Genomic DNA, 24,218 nt, shown 5'->3' with positions numbered 1-24,218 from the left:
AAATTATTGAGTTTTTGTAGCTCTAACAGATTTCTGCAGCCAATTTGACAGAAATTTCTGATGGAATAATTGAAAGAGTGATTGACTCCCTCCACTGCAAAGCACCTGAAGACAATACAAAGGACAACAACCAAAGGTTAGAAAGCAATAATTCAAAGGTATGCAATTCTTTAATTTGATAATAGGGATCAAAAACATTAATTGTATGAATTATATAGACATCGTACTACCAAATTCAAAATCATTATTGCTAAGAGTTAATAGTATTGTGTCAAATCGGATCTAATCTGCCATCCACTCCTCATCATTATACCTACGCTCCAACCCACATCCCGATTTATTGATCCGAACACCCAAATCATGCTCATTCATGCTCCCAATGGTTAGATTCTGTCGCACTTCTTCATACCCTTACCACTTACACTCCTATCATTCACACTCTCGTCCTCATTACTCTGAAACCCTTTGAAACCCTCATACCTTGTCAAACAAATAGTCTTGAGACAAAGCTTCTCAGCCATGGGAGTTATAGTCAGAACAGAACCAGCAGGAAAATTTTTAGAAGGATATCCATAGACAAGAGAATTGTTGCAGAAAGCGCAGTGGTTGGAGTTTGTGGAGAAATTTGACGGTTTCCACAAAGAAGTAACCAAATCCTTTGCTAGAGCCTTTAATGGGGTGGAAGTCGAGATAGGGGACATAAAATTTACAGTGACAGAATCCTTTGTTGCTGAAGCTACTGGATTGCCTCGAATTGGAGAAAAATGGTTTAAAAACAGAGGTATTGAGAGAGAAGACTAGAAGGTTTTTCTGAAGAACCCTAGCATGGACACCACCATTTTCAAGAAGGGCATTCCAAGCACAACATTGAAAAGTAAGTGGAGAAATTTACTTCTGATAATTCAAAAATTTGTTACTTGCAAAGGGAGGTTTGGATGCATGTTTTTCTATCATATCTGACTGCTGATGAATTTTATTGAGGATAATGAAATAAATCTTCCATATTTCTTACTTAATAGTCTAAGAAAGATGTCAAGGAATGTTCAAAGGAAAATTCAGTTTATAGAGAACACCATGTATCACCATGGTCTTGTTAAAATCCTTGTTGAATTTCATCTTAAAAATATGGGTGATAATTGGGAAAGCTTTTTAGTGAGGAACCATTTTAAGGAAGATAACCAAGAATAGCCGAGCAGCGGCAAGGCCAAGAGAGGGAGAAAAAGAAAAATTGAAGAACCAGTGGAACAAGAACAACCGAGCAATGACAAGGCCAAGAGAGGGAGAAAAAGAAAAACTGAAGAACCAGTAGAACAAGGACAACAATAGTCACAGGAGCAGTCAGAGGATGACATTCCTCTTGTAGAAATTTTAGAGAATATAAACAAGAAAGATGTTAGAAGAAAGAAAGCCAACCAAAAGATAGAGAGCACACTCAAAACAGAGAAGTCTAAGCTAGAAAGAGAGAAAGCAAAAATTGAAATGCCTCCTATGATAAATTTAGAAGAAGTACCAAACTCAATCCAGCAACAAAAGAATGACCTTCAAAAATTATGGAACATATCGACTTAGAAGCAAAGGAAGATTCAAGGGTTTCTCCGCCAACTTTCATCACACCTCCTCAGAGTCCAGGTCGAAGAACACCTGAAATTGATCCTGTACAACAGGAGATTTATGATTATATTGAGTCCTTGGAGAAAAGTGTTAGAAAATTATAGATTACAGAGCAATGGAACACATAGAATATAGCAGAAATATAAACACAGAAAACGCATAAAAACCAGAGAGACACAGATATACGTGGTTCACCCAGTTTGGGCTATGTCCACCCCGAACAGCTAGTCCTTCCTTTTTATTATCCAGCAAAATGAAGAGACGCAACCTACAGCAGATCCGCTGTAATTTCCTCTATTTTCTCTCACAGTCTCGCCTCTCTGTTTCTCGCATGGAGAATACACATCTATTACACAGCCTCAGTACAATGCCCTCATACAAAGAGAGGGGTTGCCTTCTAGGGCAAAAAACCCTAAACTAAACATAAGTTCTACCGTCAGATCATCTGCTTAATGAACGACCTAGATTGACTAGAAATTACTATACTTTTATAAGGCAATTTTACCTCTGTTTTTAGCTTCGGGGGTGCTGTCCTCGAAACCCCTGCTAGGGGACCACTGGCCCCTGGACCCCCCAGTCTGGGGGGATCGGCCCCCTCGAACCCCCGCGGGGAGGACAAGTCCCCCCCGCACCCCCCCGCGTGGAGGGGTGTACAATCTTCCTAGGGTGTACATCCGGCTGAAACAAAGACCTCTAAATAATCATGCTCCACACCCAACAAAAAGAGATGCAACAAAAACATCAACTTCAAATCAAGAAGAAGTCTAGTTTAGTAAACCACAAGAACCTCCAGTAATAAATGTTTTAAAACAAGAAATTTTCAAGTTGGAGACACTAAACAAGTACATTTAGAAGGAGAATCAAACCCTAAAGGCGCAAAGTGAAATCCAAATAGCTAAGAGTGACAATCTCCTTTTACACCTAAGTTTGTGGTACAAGAAAAATAAGAAACTGAAGCAGCGAAACAAAACTCTACAAAGACAAGTCATCAACCTGAAGTACAAGATTCTCATGAAAGAACCAAGGATGGTAGTGGTTGGAAAAAAAGGGAAAAAGATGAAGTTGGATGTACTTGCAAAAGTCTCAAAAGAAATGCAGTAATTAAATAGGAGACATCCGTTTTTTGTTTTGCATGAGGACATGGAAGGACCTCAGCATGGGGGAATGTAGAGTCTCATGACTGTTGTGTTTTTAACACCATTTCCATCCATTTTCCTCTTTTTATCATTGCTATCAACTCAAATAAACAGTGAACTATAGATTCTGGCATGGTAAGGTACTCAAATGGCATTGAATGTGCTCCAAGCCTCAAAATTTGCAGGGAGGCTAGGACACATGTATTTTACAATACCCAAAAATAGTTTTGGGAAATTCCACCCGGAGACAGTTTTATTAAAATAATTAATTATTTTTAATAGGTGCTTAAGTCTAAACTTAGGAAATTAAAATAATTAAAGGGTATTAATCAGACCGAGGGTGAAACTTTTAGAAGAAGGCAGAGATCGAGTCCAACTGATTTGAGCCATTGATTAGGATCTAATCTAGGCCATTGATTACTCAACTGGAGGATTTTATAAGGACTTCGATGGGCATTTGGAAACACATCGGAGAGAGATCAAGAAATCGAATTTCTCAGAGAGGGCAACACAATAGTTGCTAGAGAATCAATCAAGGTGATTTCTTGCAGTGAGGGGCAGGGATAGTAGGCCGGAGGAAGCTTTCCAGATCCGGGGAGTGCAAGGCAGAGAAGGTAGAGAGAAGTTTAGTGAGGCAGCGCAGTGCCACGCAGAGGCAATGCAGGGCTTCAGAGGGAGTTCAAATTCCAGCTCAGAGAAACGAGATTCAATGCAGGAAGTCGGGGTGTGAGACCGGAAGGCCTTGAGATCGAATTTCCAGTCAGCAGGAGGTTAGTAGGATTGACGCAGAGCCCAGCCAGAGTGACGCAGTTTTGCGTAAGGTTGACGCAGAAGTTTCACAGAGGCAGTGTGGGGCCATTTAGTAAGCCCTTGATCAAAATCTAATCTCCCAAAACAGTTTGAGATTTCTCTCACTAACCTTTTTGCCAATTTCTCTCTATATCGGATAGCCAGTTAGGCATCCAATGAATTGTACTCAGATTTACTACTGCATAATAATTAAAACCCTTAGCTGCTACATCGGTTTTCCCACATTGTCTTTTTCTAGGGACATTTGTCCAAAAATAATGGTGTCATGTGTTGTGTATTTCTTTCTTGCTCAGTTTCTTGTTTCTGCATTTAATTTAATTGGTGAGGGCTCCAGTGAATTAGTTTCGGTGTTTGCTGTAAGATGCAGTAAATAATTTGTTCAGTAATTTAACAGATAGAAGATACTTAATCAGTTGCTGCAGTAGAAATTTGGGTCTTTCAAATTTTCACATGGTATCAGAATGCAGGGGAAGCAAGAGAGCAAAGCCGGAAGAGCCCAATGCTGAAGAGAAGGAGAGAAGTCGAAGTGTTGCTTAGGCAACAAATCGAATCCCTAGAGGGCTTGCGCAGTCCAGGACAGGGAAGCAAAATTTGTGGGAAAATCTCTCTCTGAGTGAGCTGCCAGAGACAAGATTTCCAGATCGAAGTTTGCCAGTATCAGAGGGAGTAGCGCAGAGTAGTTTTTTGGTGAGACGCAGTTTTCTACAGTGGTTGTTGAGGCAGAAAAGCGTTAGACGGAAGAAACGTTGTTGAGGGAATTCGATTTCTCTATTGCTGAGCAACAGTAGAGAGGAGCAGATCTACTAACTCCAGCAAGGTGTGCGCAGGCTAGCCTAGTGTTGCACAAAGGAGAGAGGAGGCAGTTCGACATGTTGGTAGAGATGACAACTAGTGGGTTAAGAGATCAGGATCGGTTGGATGGTGCATCCAACTATGTGATCTGGAAGGCAAGGATCTCATGCCTTCTGGATGAGCACGATCTCAAAAGCTATGTCGACAGCGTGGTAGCTGTACCCGCGGATCCAGATCGCTCAAGAAGTACATGGGTGAGATGGCAAAGGCTAAGCGATTGATCCTCGACGGAGTGAGACCATGTAGTGTGTCACATTGCCAACAAGGATACTGCTCGACAAATGTGGGAAGCATTGGCTACATTATATGAAGGATCTTCCGAGCAATGGAAGACGTACTTGGAGCAGAAGATGAGATCCACGCAGATGCAGAAGTGGGAACACATTGATCCGTTTCTAACGAAGCTTCAGGAAATCCGAGAGTTGTTGGTCGCTGTGGGGTCAACACCTCAGGCTACCGAGATGGTTAGGATGGCCCTGAATTCAATGTTAGAAGAATGACAAGTGTTTGTCCAGAGTATCCTGGGCAGAGAGAGATTACCAAATTGGGAAGGTGGGCCGCACTTCAACAGAAAGAGATGAAGAGAGATTTAGTCAAGTGCAAACTTGATAGCAGCAGCAACAGTGTTATGAAGCCCAAGGAGGAGGAAGAAAGTGCAACCCTTGCATCCACGGGGCAACAAGAGCAGCGGAGGCGGAAGAAGGATGTCTTGAAAATAAAGTTCTTTCGGTGTGGTGAGTTTGGTCACTACGCTACACAGTGTCCTCTCAAGAAGAAGGACAAGGATGAGAAGCATGATCCAAAGGTTGCATCCGCAAAGATCGAGTAGGAGGAGTTTGCCATGATTGCCCAGATACCTTTAGGGAGAGGTGGGGTGATGTAGTACTGTAGTTCAAAAGAGCTGTAGATGGGCAGGATCCTTGACGAGTCCACCCCTCAGATCAATACCTTGCTACGGGAACCTAGATCAGAAGTAGCAGGATGGACCAGTGTCAGTTGGTGCAAAGGACTTCCAGAGTGACAGTTGCAGCAGCTAGGAGTGCTAGAAACTAAGCAGCGCGGAGCAAAGTTGGAAGCAATGCAGTTGGCACATTGCAGAGGTAGCAACAGTGCAGAGGCTTCAGACGGTCAGCGCAGAGACTAGTAGCTTGCATCATGCTCAAGACCTGTTCAGTAATTTTGGATGCTTTTTCGTTGTTGATGCAGTAACATCAACAATTGGACAAGGTTGCAGCGCAGATGCAGTGTTGGCAATGGCAGTGCTAGCAACAACATAAATGCAGAACTTACGAGGGTTGTAGTACAGATACAACATTTGCGTAGTAGTTTATGGGTAGTGATGTTAGACATCAACAGCGCAGAGGGAGATGTTATAGAGTCTGGGTGATGCTTCAGCAGGTTGCATTACTAGAGCACATTCCTCACTAAGTGGGAGTATTGATTTTTGGTAGCATCAAATGTGCTCTAAGCCTCAGAATTTGCAGGGAGGCTAGGACACATGTATTCCATAATACCCATAAATTGCTTTGGGAAATTCCACCCGGACACAGTTTTATTAAAATAATTAATTATTTTTAATGGGTGCCTAAGTCTAAACTTAGGAAATTAAAATAATTAAAGGGTATTAATCAAACTGAGGGTGAAACTTCTAGAAGAAGACGGAGATCGAGTCCAAATGATCTGAGCCATTGATTAGGATCTAATCTAGGTCGTTGGTTACTCAACTAGAGAATTATAAGGGCTTCGATGGGCATTTGGAAACACATCGGAGAGAGATCAAGTGATCGAATTTCTCACAGAGGGCAACACAATAGTTGCTAGAGAATCGATCAAGGTGATTTCTTGTAGTGAGGCGCAGGTACAGTAGACTAGAGGGAGCTTTCCAGATCCGGGGAGTGCAAGGTAAAGAAGGCAGAGAGCAGTTGAGTGAAGCAGTGTAGTGCCACGCAAAGGCAACACAGAGCTTCAAAGGGAGTTCAAATTCCAGCTAGAAGAGACAAGATTCAGTGCAGGAAGCCGAGGTGAGAGTCTGGAAGGCCTGGAGATTGAATTTCCTATCAGCAGTGTTGATTTGGGGTAGCGTCGGATGTTCTCAAGCCACAAAAATTGGTGGAGAGGCTAAAGCACATGAGACCTCCAAGACCCAGAAATGGTTTGGGCAGAATCTAACCAGTTTGGGAGATATTGAAATAATTAATATTTTTAATGGAGTTCCTAAGTCTAAACTTAGGAAAAATAAAATATTAATGGGTATTAATATAAAACTGGGTTAGAATGGTCCAAAAGTCATGGATCAAGCCAAATCATAGCCATTGATTAGAGATTTAATCTCGGTCGTTGATGGACCAACGAGAAAAGTATAAGAGGCTTGAGGGTTAGTTGGAGAATACACCAAGAGAGATCAAGAACTCAATTTTCTGGGGCAGGGTTTGCTGAGGAAATTGAGTGAAGTGATCTGAGTTGCAGTTGAGGGGTAGTGAATACATAACAGAGGCAGAGTTAGTAATGGGAGGATTAGCGCAGAAGCCGGGAGAGGTTGACTTAGAGCCAGCTAGAGTCCACACAGAGGCATCTAGAGGCCATGCAGAGGTAGCCAGGAGCTGCGCAGAGCTAGAGAGGGCTAGCATGTGAGACGCAAAGGCTCCAGAGGTTGACGTTAAGCCCCGAGAGGCTGATGCTAGGTTGACGCTAGGCCAGAAAGGTTGATGCAGGCCCTATAGGGAACGCTGAGAGATTTTTATGGGACAGATTGGAGCTGGAGTGCTGGATAGGGTGACACAGTCCCTATCAGGGTGACACAGAGCAGCAAAAGTTGTATTGTTGTTTTGGAATCGTTCATCTGGTGATTTAGCCAGAATATTTGTCTCCGACTGAGAGGTACTAGTGCTGAGGGAATTCTTTGTTGGGTGAGCCATTTCTGGCACCCAGGTTGTATTCTGAAAACTGCATAATAATAAAACCCTTTGAATAGCTGCACTGGTTTTCCCGCATTGGGTTTTTCCAAGGACATTATTCCAAAAACAACGGTGTCACTTGTGTGCTTGTTTCTTTCAGTTGATGATCTGTATGTGTTGATAATGTACTTGTATTTATTTTTAGTATTTACATGGTAAATAACTTGTTAAGTAACTGAACAAGTAGGAAGAAATAAATTAGATAGTACAGGGAGAATTTCTAATGGTTAGAACTTAGAAATTCTAGCATGGTATCAGAGCGTGGTTGCAGATCACAGGATAACTGAAGGCATTAGCCGAGCAGAGCAACAACAACAGAAACAGTTGTCCCGAGTGACAAAAGTTGTTCCTAACAGAGAGCAGCAAGGAAGGGGTGATGCAGAGAGCCTGCGTCATCAAGTTGAGCCAGGAGGAGGATCAGCGCTGAGGTAGAGAGGAGCAGACCTGACCTACGAAGTGGTCGGTCATCTTTCTCAGTCAGGAAGGATCGACGCTATGGTCGGAAGGTGCAGATTGTGCCGTGTCGGGATTGCACAGAGCCTAGAGGCTCTAACCTTTAGATTGCTGGGGCATAGGAGGCTGTGGGTAAGTTTCGGAGCGAAGCTGGTGGGGTACTGTGGTCAAAACAGTACCTAACAGGGCAAGACCAAGGAGGAGGGAGTTGCTGAGGATTTCTAGCCAAGAAATCCAGATCAGTGGTGCAACTGCACAGATGATCGGAGTGGGGCATCTCGACACTGGCAGAGGGATTTCCAGAAGGGAAATCGAGGCTCAGAGGGAGTCAAATTGAGAACTTCTAGACGGGAAGTTGAGAGACTCAGCAGGGGTCGATCAGAGGACTTCCAGGAGGGAAGTAGAGAGAGTCGAAAGAATCGAAAGAGGAGCAGCGAAATGGCAGTGAATGGGCTAAGAGATTAGGATAGAATGGACGGAGCTTCGAACTTCGTAGTCTGGAAGGCTAGGATATTGTCCATTCGAGATAGGTATCGCATCAAACACTTCTCCTTGAAAACGATAGCGATCCTAGTTGACCCAATTGAAAATGAGAAGTACGAGGAGGCAATGGCCAGGGCTAAGTGCATCATTCTTGACGGGGTCAAGGATCATGTGGTACCACATAATGTCGAGAAGGGCATGACAAATGAGATTTGGGATGGCCTGAAGAAGTTGTATCAGCATAAAGAATTTTTGATATAGGCGTTTGGGTATTTTTAAGAATACAACCATACAAACAAATGTCCCTCAAGCAAGCTAAGAAGGATAATAAATTATCACCAAAGTACTATGGTCCTTACAAGGCACTACAAAGGATGGGTACCATGGCATACAAATTGGAGCTTCCTGCATCTTCTCGAGTGCCCCCAATTTTCCATGTTTCATGCTTAAAGAAGTTTATAAGTGACAAGCTCCCAGTTCAAAAAATATTGTCGGAACTTGACGAGGAAGGAAAAATCATATTGGAACCTGAAGCAGTCGCGGAAGAAAGAACTCGAAAGCTACGAAATCAATCAATTTCAGAGTATCTCATCAAGTGGAAGAACTTACCCGCTGAAGATTCCACATGGGAGGACGATAATTTTATACAGAAGCATCCAAAACTACTCAAGTGTTGAGGACAACACTTTTTGAAGGAGAGGGGCATGTTAGGTCCCTATACTACTAGTGTAACCCCTTATTGTTATTAGAGCAACCCCCTTATTATATTATTGTACAATTGTAGTCCCCATATTGTTATTATTGTGCCCCATAGAAGCCCACTATTGTTGTTTTTGTGCCCTTACATTATTATTGTTATGTCAGCTCTGATTACATTATGACCCCTTAGACTCCTATATATAGAAAGGAGGTTTTGTCATTTGTATCATCCAAGAATTGTTCATTTGTGTAATGTAAAGGAGGTTACCCCCTCGAAGAGGCTGATTTCTAAGGCGTTGATCTATCTTTTCTATCTTTTTGTAAGCTGGTTTCATAACAACCATAATATTGAGTAGTTTTGAGATGTTATAGTTCCATTAAAGGCTGTTGCAGAATGTAACTAGGTTTGGTCTTCATATTTATATTTGCGTCAAAGAATGAAAAATAATTTTTTATTACTATTACAATGACTTCTTAAAGCATGGGTTTCATGCTTGGGTCATCATTTTATAGGTCAAAGTCCCCATTATGGACTGCTAGGTTTTATATTGAGCCATTAAAGTCATTGTCCATTTAATGAGACCCTACTTGGGTCATCATTTTATAGGTCAAAGTCCCCATTGTGGACTGCTAGGTTTTATATTGAGCCATTAAAGTCATTGTCCATTTAATGAGACCCTTCTTGGGCTTTTGTATCATGTAAAAAGAATTATTATTGAGTCAAAATTGTAATTTGTCACCTCCACACCAAGTCGGCCCTAGACTAATGGAGTCGGCCTACAAGAGGACAATTCGACCCACAGAAGAGGCAAGATATACAAGAGCAGTTCGATCTATTTGAGCATTGACTCAACAAGTTCGATACACATCAAGGAAGTGTATAAAAAGTGCGAAGTTCAACGAGAAGAAGAAAGAAGTACAAGTCAAAGTTTCTGGGCTCTCTCTCTCTCTCTCTCTCTCTCTTTTATGCGAAGTTACTGGGCTATTTGCTGGATCGAAGTTCTGCTGTTGGGAGGGTCAAAATTTTGAAAGAGCTAGGTCGAACATTTTGCTGCTGGAAGGTCGAAGTTTTGGATTTGCTGGGTTGAAGTGCTGTTGCTGCAAAGTCGAAGATCTAGATCGAAGTTGTAGGAAGGGATGACTTGGTGGTTGGAGGAGGTTTGTGTCTAGGTTGAAGAGTCTTGGATTATCTCATATTAACTACTGAAGGAAGAAGTTTGACTGGGTTTTCCCCTAGATAGGGGTTTTACCTTGGCAGAGTGCCTACATTTTGTGTCTCTTGTTCTTGCGATCTCTACACACACATAATTTGGTAATTGCTTGATGAAAGATAATATAATAAAGATATAAAAGAATCCAATATAATTCACAAGTAATTATCAAGAAAGAGAAATCTAACCCTAATTCTTCTAAGCATTGATTTCTCAACATGGTATTAGTGCTAAGGTCAAGGAAGATTGGAGATCACTCTATTGGCTTGAATGAAAGGATTACTCCCTCTATCATAAGATACTTGAAAAAGGGATTCAACATTGCAGGAAGCTGGATCAAAAGAATCATCTACAACTTATTCAACAAGGTCAAAAGAAAATGGTTTTAGGCTGCATTACCCACCACTTTGTGGGTGATATCCCCAGGAGAATTTTTTCTACATGATGCGCCTCAGCCGACGATCAAAAGCTCCTTGATGTCTCCTACTAGCTCGTTGTGCCATTTCTTTGCCACCTGAGCCAACCATGGGGTCTCTCACCCACCTGTATTGATTGTATGTTTGAAGGTGGGACTCATGTCTTGTCATTTGATAATTGAGTATTGGGTTTACTTATCATGGATTCTTCTAGGTATGGATTGATGGAGGGATTTGGCAGAAAGAGTGGGCTTAGTCTGTGCTCCTGTCCCCTTGATCTCTTTTGTTTGTTACCCTTGGATTTTAGTCCTGTGGGATCCCTTTTATTAACCATTTTGGGGTGGTACTACTCAGGAAACCCTGACTTTGGGTGTGTGGTCCCACTCCTTTTCCCGCACATATTACTCCCTTTCCACTCACTATACCCCCATTCATCTTTTCTCCCACTTGGGTCCACATTCCCTTTCTGGGTCCACATAGGGCTAGTCTCCCCATCCCCTGCCCCCACCTTGGGTCAGACCTGGAATGATGCCCCGAAGGTTGAAGCAATTAAAAGAAAAAGTGAAAAGAATAATTGGCCACTTTTAACAGGAAATTGTGCCACAAAATGCAAAAGATGGTTGGGACAAAAATAATTAGCACGTGGGCAAAAGTCGACACATGAGCCCTACCCCATCCATGGCCATCACCCTGGTTCCATAGGCCCTAAATGAGCCTCCTCTATCATTCGGGAAGCCATGATTGTCCCAACCCCTGGAGGGCAATGAACCGCCCTACCTCAAAAGGGGTAATCACTGCTATATTATACACATCATGCTCTTGCCCTTTGAGCCTCGAGCAGTTAATTAAAGAAAATTCATAAATGTTAAAAGGCATATAAAGAAGGGTTGAAAAGTCAAGATCGGGACACCTCATGTACCACGACTGCTCCCTCCTATACATTATATACCTAGGTGTGGGCTTCCTCTTATCTAGCTACCCTATTCCCCATTATGTGGCCCAGAGCTGCCCCTCTCATTCCCTATGACATCTCACCTATTTGTCACTTGCCACCCCCATTATAAGGGTGTACCTTGGACATACTATCCCCTCTAAGGGCTGAAGCCTGAAACCACCTAATAAGGTACTTGGCTAACCCCCTTTGGAGTTTGGAGACACTAGCATATGCCAAAGCCCACTACAGAAGGGCATGCTATTATGAAATGCCCACTTTGTTATCCATGGTTTGTAAGCTCCTTTACCCGATTATTATAGTGATTGATTGTACTGGAAGCCCTAGGGACGCATTGGATCTTATGCAGGATTGCAGGTGGCTTCCATTTGGGTTTGGCTTCACTATATGGGATTCTGACCCCTAGAGGTCCACATTGGCACATGTAGGGTGTGCATAGAGAGCCATGGGCCTCCACAACAACAGACAACACTCCACAGATCTTCATGGATGTTCAAAGACTACTAGTGATCCACTTTTGGGATGATGGTGACATGACTGGTACACTATGCCCAGCATGCCCCCACAGGAGCCCCACACTCTTGGTAGGTGTCCTAGCACTTGTACGATGTCATGGTAGCAATCATTCCACCATCTGGACCATTGTAGAGGATCTACAAGCATCTCCGATTCATATGGAGACCCATGGGGTCATTGATGTGCCCTCAGACCCACTGAGAGCACCACAGGTCTACTACTTGGAGAACAAGGGGCCACCCCCTTGTCCATCATATTCTGAGGGATTTATTCCTCAATATGGCACTTCAGGATGTTATTGAGCCTTTGGAGGGCCCTACGACATGCATACATCATTATTTGGCCCCTTATGAGGCTTGTTTTTACATTATGAGCTAGTATGGTGGGCTTATCACCATTAGGGGTTATTATTTGCACATTATTTTATCATTAGGGGCCCATAGGCTAATTCGAATTCCTTAGGAGGTGCTATATTGATGTTAGATACATTCATTTGTATCATCACTTGACTTGGGATCTCTCTAATCTTAGAGAATTTTCACACTTTTTCTTTGGAGATATTTTTGGTGATGGACGAATTTTGATGTATGGATTTGAGCTATTTATCGTCTTGGAGCTTTGTTATGCAAATGAATTGCTGGTTGGATATACTCTATAACGTTTTAAGTGCTTTTATCGTTGTTATTCTTGTTGCTGCATACTGCTAAAACTAGGGCTAGTTGTTGCATTATTGCAATGTGGAATTGAGTAATATTTTAGTTGTTAAATGTATGGGCCAATGTTATATTAATGAAATGTCCTAGTGATTATCTATCTCGAGAAGCTTGCATCATTTGCTTTAAAGTTAAATGCTTGAAAGTCGCTTTTCTTTTCTTACTATCTACATTGGATGAAGTTGATTTTCTGGGCCTCCTTGATCAAGAATCCAAGTTCTTACTCATTACCATCCTTGAATCCATATCCCCAAGTGAATTAGGCACTGGTTCCATAAAAAGGGTGATCATATTAACCTCATTTTTACCATTTTCCCCTTTTTCTCGAGTCTAGCCCCATTGGGTCACCTAGGTCATCAATTTCCTAGCAATTGGCACGAGGAAAAAAATCGATCTCCTCTAGGATACTGCATTGGTGGATCCCCTCCCTCTCCTCCAAATTTGAGGCCATACTAATTGTGGATTCTCCGGGAATCCCAAGCCCTAGCTGTAGGTCCAAATATTGCCTAGGCATCCCCAAGGCTAGACACTAATAGGACCATTTCAACCCTTCAAAGTGAATATTCTTGTTTGGTCCTTTCCCTTCACCTTGTCTAGGATAGGAACATCATTGGTTGTTACATTCCATCCCTGAACCTAGGTTGGGTCCACTTGGCCCTGCGTGGTCCCATTTCTCAACAAAGACTATTTGTCATAGACCATTTGGGAGTCCAAGTTTCCAAGGATTATAGGGATTGAGAAACCCCTTTATAAGCTTATTCTTTCTCCCTCAACCCTCCAATCCTCACCCCTTACCCCTAGTGGACCAAGTCCCTTGCTTAAAGAGCAAGCAAGTTCCATTTTTCATTCCATCCTTGGGAAAGGGTTTTCAGGGTCACTTCTCACCTACCCATTGACATCTTACTTTACAAAGTGATCCCTACACTGGGATCCCTCCCATCGGTGAAAGTCCGTAAAGAGCAGGGAGACTTAGCCATGGTGACAGTGGGCTATGTTAAAACTCTAGAATCCCACCTGAATCAACTACTGCAACAACTAATTAAAATTCTCCTATTTGTTAATTACCGAAACATATTATCTACTGCTTCCTACAAAAAATATTGAAGCTAATACCACTGCAAGCTTCACTTAATTAATTAATTTGCCCAAAACAAGAATAGAACAATAGAGACAAATCCAAACAAGTGACAGTATTTTTTGGACAAATGTCCCCGAAAAAAACCAATATAGGAAAATTGGTGCAACAACTCTGAGGGTTTTATATTATTAAGCAATAGTTTCTGAATACAACTCTAGATGCCCTTCTGGCAATCCAGTTACATGTGAAAATTTCTAACCTGAAATTCTATTGCAGCAATTGATTTATTTCACCTACTTATTCTTCACAATAAGTTATTTACGAAATCCCTTAAGCAAGTATTAAAATAAATTCTACTGCAGTTATCACATAATTAAACAGAGAAAATATGTACACAAGAACCAATCACATCAACACAGTTGTTTTTGGACAATTGTCCCCGGAAAAACCCAATGTGGGAAAACCGGTGCAATAGATGAGGGTTTTATTAATCTTCAACAACAATCGTTTTTACAAGGAATGATTTTACAGAGAACCTGAGAGAAAACACCCGAGACTTTCCCTTGGAAACTTTCTGACACTTTGGAGACCCTTCTCCCACTTCTGCGTGGCTTAGCATGGCTCTGAGTGGCTCTGCGTCCCTCTACGTCAGCCTGTGTGAGGGCTACGTCTCCCCTGGATTGTGTCTGCCTCTGCACTGTCTCTCAATGTCCCTGCGTCACCTCCTCCTCAGTCATTGAACGCTGCTGATACTGTCTTCTTCCTCCACCCTGCGACTCTCCCTCTAAAATCGATCTCCTTCTCTTAAGAATCGATTTTCCTTGAGATACTGAGTATTTGCTAGTGTGTCTCCAAATGATCCTCAAGTCTTCTGTTATACTTTTCCTGTTGATGAATCAACGACCGAGATTAAGTCTCTAATCAACGGCTAAGATTAAAACAGACTTGATCCTCGTCTCTTAGAGGCTTCTCACCCTTATCTTTATTAATACCCATTAATATTTTATTTTCCTAAGTTTAGACTTAGGAACCCATTAGAAATATTAATTATTTTAATAACTCCTCAGTCAGGTGGAATTTCTCCAAACGATTTCTAGGTCTTGGAGATCTCATGTGCCTTAGCCTCTCCACGAAGTTTGAAGGCTAGAGCACATCCGATGCTATCAAAAATCAACATTACAGAGAAAATAAACTTTCAGAAAAACTTAGGGAGATTACCTCACTCTACCCGACAATTCCCGGATATTCCAACAGCTGAACCAATTGTCCCCGACTATCTCTGCGTTGGCCCTGCGTCAGCCTCAAAAGGCTTTGCGTCAGCCTCAAAAGGCTCTATGTTAGCTCAACTGGGAAACATCTTGCCTTCTGGAGCAGTTTCCAGCCCTCCTGGCTCAAAAATGTCAACTCTGCAAAACTTAGACTTCTGCTCTGGGTGACTACGTTGTCTTTGTGTGAGCCCTTCTGGCTCAACGTCAAGCTCTGCGTGGGCCCTTCTGGCCCAACGTCAACCCTTCTGGTGTCTCTCTACCTCTCTCTACTGCGTATCCTGGGTCCTGGAGAAGATACTCCAACCCAACTATCCCTGCCCCTCACTACAACAACCCACTATCGAAATTCTCCCGGTAGCTGCTCTGCTCTGCTTCAGAAAATTGATTCTCTGAACTCTTTGTGTCTTTCCAAGTGACCCTCAAGCCTCCTTAAATAATCTCCTCGTTGACATTCAACGACCCAGATTAGAAGCTAATCAATGGATAAGATCATTTCTGCTTGATCCTTGTCTTCTTCTAGAAGTTACACCCACAGTTTATATTAATACCCTTTAATTATTTTATTTTCCTAAGTTTAGACTTAGTCCCTTTAAAAATAATTAATTATTTTAATAAAATTGTTTCTCGGTAGAATTTCCCAAAACGCTTTCTGGGTTCTTTGGAATACATGTGCCTAAGCCTCCGTGCAAAATTTGAGACTTAGAGAACATCTGATGCTACCAGAAATCAACAGATTAAGCCTCCACTGTTGCCCTTGACCTAACAGTTGCCCTCAGTTGCCCTCTTAGGAACCCCCTTTGGGTCCCCTGCTGGTTTTGGTGGTAACAGGCGGAACTCATAGGTTCACTCAATGATGACAATGCATGGATTATTGATAGTGGAGCATCAAGACACATGATAGGAGATAGCAAACAACTTCACACTCTATCAAAGGAACAATCTTCTCATGCAGTGGAATTGGGAGATAACAAAAGCTATGTTGTTAAAGGCCTAGGATCATCTTATTTGAAGCTGGAACATGGAGCAAAGCTACATCTCAACAATATACTATATGTTCTAGGTTTGAAAAAGAATTTACTCTCAATTTCTTGCTTAGAAGATAAAGGTGATAGAGTTGCTTTTGTAGATGGAAAGGTTTTGGCTTGGGGTAAAGATTCAAGCATTGATAAAGCTAGAGTTATTGGAATTCGTGAAGGAAGTCTATATAGAGTATTAACACCATCTCCTCAAGCCCTAGTTCACATGGAAATCAATCCCATTGAACTATGGGATAGAAGATATGGACATTTACATTACAAAGTTATTCCCTCTCTCAATAAATTGGTAAATGGCATTCCCAATATTAAAAAAGATCGTGAAGGAATATACAAGGGATGTGCCTTAGGAAAGAATACAAGGAAACCATTTACTAGCAGTGAAACAAGGTCTAAGGAAATATTGGACCTTATCCATTCAGATGTGTGTGGACCTATGTCTAACAAATCACTCGGAGGTCATCTTTATTGTGTAAACTTTATTGATGATCACTCTAGAAAGACATGGCTCTGTCTACTCAAAACAAAGGACGAAGTATTTGAAAAGTTCAAGGAATTTAGGTTTGATGTAGAAACTGTGAAAATTCCTATTCTCAAGGAACCTCTACTATAGCAAAACTGAATTTACTTCTCCTACTTTATTTTAATATACATTATCAAGTTATTTTCTGAAGAATACTGAAGTAAATTACTTCTGCAGCCTACACCAATTTAATTTGATTACATGAAACAAGAAATTGAGCAAAGAACAAGATACATAGGACACCGTTATTTTTGGACAAAGTAGTCCTTGGAAAAACCGAATGCAAGAAAACCCGTGTTGCGGCTTTGAGGTTTTTATATTATTAAGTAGTAGTTCTGAATACAATGCTAGATGCCCTCTCGTTAATCTAGTTACAGAGAAAAAATAATGGTGGAACACTGAGTGAGATTACCTCACTTCACCCGGCAGATTACGATTGATTCGGTAGCAGAACTAGCTAACCCCGGCTATCTTTGCGTTGGCCCTACGTAGGCCTTGTGTCAGCCTTACAGGCTCTATGTCGGCTTCTGCGCTATCTCTTCTACCTCCCGGAGCTTTTGCATCTGCCTCTCTCGGCTGTTCCGGCAGCTCCCCGATAGTTTCAGATTTTTGCGTGAGGGAAGCCTCACTTTTGCGCTAGCCCTATGGCTTTGCATCAATACTGTGTGGGCCCACACTGGCCCAACATCAGTCCCTCTAGGTGCTGCGCTGCCTACATTAGTGGCTCTTTGCCTCTCTGCCCTGTATTCCCAAACTATCCATGCACCTCTGCCGCAGAATGATCACTTAGTTCGAATTTCTCAGCTTCCTAGCGCCAGAAATCGAACTCCAGATCAATTTGTTATCTCCATATGTGTTTCTAAATGAACTCCAAGCCTCCTCCTTATACTTTTCTCGTTGAGACTTCAACGACCGAGATTAGGTCTCTAGTCAACGACTAAGATTAAAACTTGACTTGATCCCTTTCTAGAACATTCTCACCCATATTTTGATTAATACCCATTAATACTTTAATTTTCCTAAGTTTAGACTTAAGAACCCCATTAAAAATATTAATTATTTTAATAAAATACAATCGGGGTGGAATTTCACCAAATGGTTTCTGGGTTTCTTAGAACTCATGTGCCTTAGCCACTCCACCAATTTTCATGGCTAGAGCACATCAGATGCTACCAAAAAATAACACTCGCTCTTAGCGAGGAATGTGCTCTAACAACAATGTCCAACTGCATGCTGCTATGTTTCTGAAGCCTTGCCGCACTGTCGCTGCCACCAACACTGTGCTGCTGCTACTACTGTACTGTTGCCCATGACATTGTGACACTGCCACTGGCACTGCTGCATCTGTACTACAACTCCCTCTCAAACGCTGCATCTGTTATGCCTAGCACTGCCACGGCTAACACTGCATTTGTAATGCAACTCAGTTGCTGAGAGAAGCAACATAAAAACACCCAAAATTACTAAATTTAATTGTGTTCAACATAATACCATGTGAAAGTTAGAATCTGACTGCTACTAGTCACTAACCCTCTGAATCTTCTGCACTGCTGCTGACTTCTGCATTGCTGCCAACCTTGCTCTGCGCTGATCAATCTCTGGTCTCAGGCTATTGCATCTATCTCTCCAACCAACCCACTACATCATCTGACACTAAGTCCATCTCGCTACTACTGAATCTTGGGCTCCCGTAGCAAGGAATTGATCCAAGAGGTGGGTTCTTCTAGGATCCTGCGCACATATAGTCCTCTCGACTACAATTCTATATTGCCCTATTTCCCTCCAAGAGATGCGTGGGCACTCGTGGAAATCTCATCTTCGTCAATTTTTGCTAGAGCAGCCTTAGGATCATGTTTCTCATCCTTACCCTTTTGCTTCAAAGGATCACTAGGATGCAAAGTGGCCCATCTCACCACATCTAAAACATTTCACTTTCGAAATGTCCTTCTTCTGCTTTTGCTTCTGCTATCCCTTTGATGCTAGAGCTGCGTTCTCCTCCTCCTCTTGGGTCTTCGTGCCACTCCCATTGCCGCCATTGAGGTTGACCTTAACTAGTTCCCTCCTTAATTCTTCTTGTTGAAGGGCTGCTCACATCTCCTCCCATGAAAGTAGTCTTTCCCTGCCTAATATACTTTGGACAAAGATTTGCCATTCATCCAAAACTCCATTTAGGGCCATCCGTACCATCGCGGTAGACTAAGGAGTGGACCCCACTGCAACAAGCTGGTCTCTGATGTCCTGAAGACGTTGAAGATAGGAGTTAACCCCTTCTCCCTTCTGCATCAATGTCCGCTACAACTTTTGTTCTAAGTACATCTTCCGTTGTTCGGAAGAACCTTCATACAGTGAAGACAAAGCTTCCCACATTTCTCAGGTTGTATCTTTGCCCTGCAAGTGTGAAACCACATGATCTCGAACTCCATCGAGTATGAACCTCTTCGCCTTTCCCTGCTCGGCCTTGTACTTCTTCTTTTGATCATTGTCCACGAGAACAACCACAACACTCTTGACGTAAGCTTCGAGATCGTACTCCTCCAGAACAACTAAGATTCTGGTCTTCCATATGACATAGTTGGAAGCTCTTTCCAACCTGTCCTGATATCTGAACCCATGTGATGCCATCTCACCCAAACTGTCCAATTGAATCCTCTAGTCATTGCTTAGCATTGGTCTGTTGCCCGACAAGTGAAAAATTTGAACTTTTGGTGAGAAAAATCCTTTGAGGAGAAAATTCCCTTTCTATGTGTCTTCGCTCTTTCCCTACAGATTTCTATCCTAGTAGAAACTGCGTCCTACAAGTACTGTGCTGAGGCTCTGCATCACTCCCTTTGCGTCTGCAAACTCACGAACCGGAAATCGTACCTCTCTATCGACTCTCTCAGAGAGAGATTTCCTCGAAATCTATGCTTTTCCAGCAAGGATTGCCCAATCCCTTCAAGGGGATTCGAATTGCTGCCAAATGCAGCTATTGGCCTCTCTACTCAGCGCTAGATTTGCTCTTTCTGTTTCAATATCAATGCTCCGATACCATGTGAAAATTCCTATATTCAAGGAAACCGTACTGCAGCAAAACTGAATTTACTTCCTACTTGATTTTAATATACATTATCAAGTTATTTTCTGAAAAATACTGAAGTAAATTACTTCTGCAGGCTACACCAATTTAATTTGATTACATGAAACAAAAAACTGAGAAAATAACGAGATACATAGGACACCATTATTTTTGGACGAAATAGTCCCCGGAAAACAACAATTTAGTTTGATTACATGAAACAAGAAATTGAGAAGAGAACGAGATACATAGGACATTGTTATTTTTGGACAAAATAGTCCTCGGAAAAACCCAATGCGGGAAAACCAATGCAGCAGCTTTGAGGGTTTTATATTATTAAGCAGTAGTTCTGAATACATTGTTGGATGCCCTCCCGGCAATCCAGTTACAGAGAAAAATATAATGGCGGAAAACTGAGTGATATTACCTCACTTCACCCAACAGATTCTGTTGATTTGGGGTAGCATCGAATGTGTTCTAGCCACGAAAATTGGTGGAGAGGATAAAGCACATGAGATCTGCAATACCCAGAAATAGTTTGGGCAGATTCTAAACAGTTTGGGAGATATTAAATTAATTAATATTTTTAATGGAGTCCCTAAGTCTAAACTTAGGGAAAATAAAATATTAATGTGCATTAATATAACATTGTGTTAGAAGTGTCCAAAAGTCATGGATCAAGCCAGAGTTAATCTTAGCTGTTGATTAGGGACTTAATCTTGGCCATTGAATTGTCAACGAGAAAAATATAAGAGGAGGCTTGAGGGTCACTTGGAGAACACACTGAGTTGATCAAGAATTCGATTTTCTGGGGCAGGGCTTGCTGAGGAAATCGAAGGAGTGATCAGAGTTGCAGCTGAGGGGTAGTGAATACAGAAGTAAAGACGCAGAGAGGGTACCGGGAGCATCAGCGTAGAAGCCGGGAGAGTGGGACACAGAGCCAGCTAGAGGCCATGCAGAGCCAGTCAGGGCCTACGCAGAGGCAGCTAGGAGCTGCGTAGTGCCAGAGAGAGCCAACGTGGGTGACGCAGAGGCTCTAGAGGTTGACGCAGTGCTTCCAGAGGCTGACACAGGGCGAGCTGGGGTGACGTTGGGCTAGAGAGGCTAACACGGTCCCTAGAGGTAGACACTGGATATTTTCGTGGGGCGGATTGGCGCTGAGAGTTGTGAGATTGTTCATTCGGGGTTTTAGCTGGAATATCTGTCTCCGATTGAGAGGTACTATTGCCGAGATCATTCTCTGTTGGGTGAGCCGGTTTGGCACCCAGATTGTATTCTGCAACTGCTTAATAATAAAACCCTCAGATAGCTGCACCAGTTTTCCCGCATTGGGTTTTTCCGGGGACATTAGTCCATAAACAATGACGTCACTTGCGTGCTTGTTTTTCCTTCAGTTGATGATCTGTAATGTGTTGAGCATGTACTTGCATGTACTTGTTAATTAAACAAAACAAGTAGGCAGAAATAAATCAGAAAGTACATGAAGGATTTCTAATAGTTAAACTTAGAAATTCCAACATGGTATTAGAGGGTGGTTGTAGATCACAGAAAAACTGAGGGAATTAGTCGAGTAGAGCAGCAGCGACAGAAACAGCTGTCCCGAGTGACAAAAGTTGTTCCTAGCAGAGAAGCAACAAGGAAGGGGTGACACAGTGCGTGCGTCATCAAGTCAGAGCCGGGAGGAGGATCAACGCAGTGGCAGAAGGGAGCAGACCTGACCTATGCAGTGCCCGGTCATCTTTCTCAGTCAGGAAGGATTGACGCCCGTGGCCAGGAGGTGCGGATTTTGCTGGTGCCGGGATTGCAGAGAGCCTAGAAGCTCTAACCTTTAGTTCGCTGAGGCATAGGAGGCTGTGAGTAAGTTGCGAAGTGAAGCTAGTGGGGTACTGTGGTCAGAACATTACCTAGCAGGGCAAGACCAAGGAGGAGGGAGTTGTTGCTGAGGATTTCTAGCCAAAAAATTTGGATCAGTGGTGCAACTGCACTAACGATTCGAGTGGGGGCATCTCGACATTGGCAGAGGGGTTTCCAAGAAGGAAATCGAGGCTTAGAGGGAGTCACACCGAGAACTTCCAGAAGGGAAGTAGAGGAGTAGTGACATGGCAGTGAACGGGGTAAGAGACCAGGACAGACTAGACGGAGCCTCAAACTTCGTAGTCTGGAAGGCCAAAATCTTTTCCGTTCTAGACAGGAATTGTCTCAAGCACTTCGCCTTGAAGATGATAGCGATCCCAGTTGACCCGGTTGAAAACGACAAGTACGAGGAGACAATGGCGAGGGCCAAGAGCATCATCCTTGACGGGGTCAAGGACCATGTTGTACCACATATTGCCGAAAAGGAAACGAAAAATGTGATGTGGGAGGCGCTGACGAAATTGTATCAGCATATTGCGTGCAGAGGAAGATGCTACTAGAAAATCCGCTGTGGTCATACCAGATGCAAAAGGGAGAACAAATCGACACCTTCCTTGGTCGATTGAAGGAGATCCAGGATCAGCTGACTTCCATAGGGGCCACGCCAGATCAAGACTTGATGGTGAGGACACCCCTGAATGTAGTCTTAGAAGACTGGGGAGGCGTTTGTCCAGAGCATACTGTGCAGGTCGACCCTTCTAGATTGGGAGGAACTGTGGGCGACGCTTCGCCAAGAAGAGATCAAAAGGTTGACCAAGGCGGGAAGCAGCGGCAAGGGGGTCAGAATCAAGATGGAGGAAGAGGAGGATGTTGCCCTAGCATCTGAGGGAAAGTAGGAGAAATAGAAGAAGGACCTCTCCAAGGTCAAATGCTTCCATTATGGGGAATTGGGTCACTATGCAAGCCAGTGTCCAAGGAAGAAGAGCAAGGGAGAGGCTTTCGAGACCAAGGTTGCGCCAGCAAGGGCGGAGAAGGAAGTGGAGACAGATGATGACTGTGCCATGAGTGCTCACACGCCACTTGAGAAGAAGTGGGGAGACATCGAGCTGTAGTCAGATGGACTACAGGCGATGAGGGGAAGGATCCTCGACGTACCCAGCCTCTTGGATTATGCCTTGCTACGGGAGCCCCGAAGACTAGTAGTAGTATCGGCGGAGGTCATTAGAGACGAATGTGGATGGAGTGATAGAGGGAGCTACAGTGTAGGATTCCCCGGACAGTGTGAGGCAGCAGTGCGAGATGCATGGAGTTGTTGCAGCAGCGCAGAGGTCAGAGAAGGGGCACTGGTCAGTGACAGAGGGAGTTTCAGCGTCATGGGTGTCTTCAGCTTGATAGAGATGTCAGAGTTGGGAGATCAATTACTTACTTCTCAGTAACTGAGTTGCAGTGCAACAGTTAGCAGTGGCAATGCTATGGGCAGCATGATGCAACATGATGAGAGGGGCTGTCGTATGGATGCAGTAGTGGCAGTGGCAGGGCCATGGGTAGCAGTACATGATGCAGTAGTAAAGAGGATGTTGGGCAACAGGCCTAACACCAACACCAGGACCGATGTTGAATGATCAGGGTGATGCTCAGTGAAGAGTATTACTAGAACACAGTCCTCGCTAAGAGGGAGTGTTGATTTGGGGTAGCATTGGATGTGCTCTAGCCACGAAAATTGGTGGAGAGGCTAAAGCACATGAGATCTCCAATACAGAAATGGTTTGGGCAGATTCTAAACAGGTTGGAAGATATTAAATTAATTAATATTTTTAATGTAGTCCCTAAGTCTAAACTTAGGGAAAATAAAATATTAATGTGAATTAATATAAAACTGTGTTAGAAGGGTTCAAAAGTCATGGATCAAGCCAAAGTTAATCTTAGCCATTGATTAGGGACTTAATTTTGGCTGTTGAATTGTCAACGAGAAAAGTATAAGAGGAGTCTTGAGGGTCACTTGGAGAACACATCGAGTTGATCAAGAATTCGATTTTTTGGGGCAGGGCTTGATGAGGAAATCAAAGGAGTGATCAGAGTTGTAGCTGAGGGGCAGTAAATACAGAAGCAGAGAGGCAGAGAGGGTACCAGGAGCATCAACGCAGAAGCTGGGAGAGAGGGATGCAGAGCCAGCTAGAGGCCACACAGAGCTAGTCAGGGCCCATGCAGAGGTAGCCAAGAGCTGCACAGTGCCAGAGAGAGCCAGCATGGGTGACGCAGAGGCTCTGGAGGCTGACGCAGTGCCTGCAGAGGCCAACGCAGGGCGAGTTGGGGTGACATTGGGCTAACGCTGGGCCAGAGAGGCTAACGTAGTCCCTAGAGGCAGACACAAGAGATTTGGTGGGGCAAATTGGAGCTTAAAGCTGTGGGATTGTTCATTCAGTGTTTTAGTCGGAATATCTGTCTGCGACTAAGAGGTACTACTGCTGAGATCATTCTTTGTTGGGTGAGCCAGTTTGGCACCCAGATTGTATTATGCAACTGCTTAATAATAAAACCCTCAGATCGCTGCATCGATTTTCCCGCATTGGGTTTTTCTAGGGACATTAGTCCAAAAACAA

General features: G+C 43.1%; 1 protein-coding gene across 3 annotated transcripts in view; it reads left to right on the top strand.

Annotated features, from left to right (window-relative positions):
- Window positions 1–24,218, top strand: part of LOC149219166 (ribulose-1,5 bisphosphate carboxylase/oxygenase large subunit N-methyltransferase, chloroplastic-like) — a 318,086-nt gene that overhangs the window by 281,655 nt on the left and 12,213 nt on the right. The gene's annotated exons all lie outside the window — the stretch shown is intronic.

This window comes from Pinus tabuliformis, chromosome Q (genome assembly GCF_031772625.1).
Source record: "Pinus tabuliformis cultivar Carrire ecotype Pingquan chromosome Q, CPIR1, whole genome shotgun sequence".
Classification (NCBI taxonomy): domain Eukaryota; kingdom Viridiplantae; phylum Streptophyta; class Pinopsida; order Pinales; family Pinaceae; genus Pinus; species Pinus tabuliformis.
The sequence above is the reverse complement of the archived record's forward strand: the minus strand, read 5'-3'. Positions and strand labels throughout refer to the sequence as shown.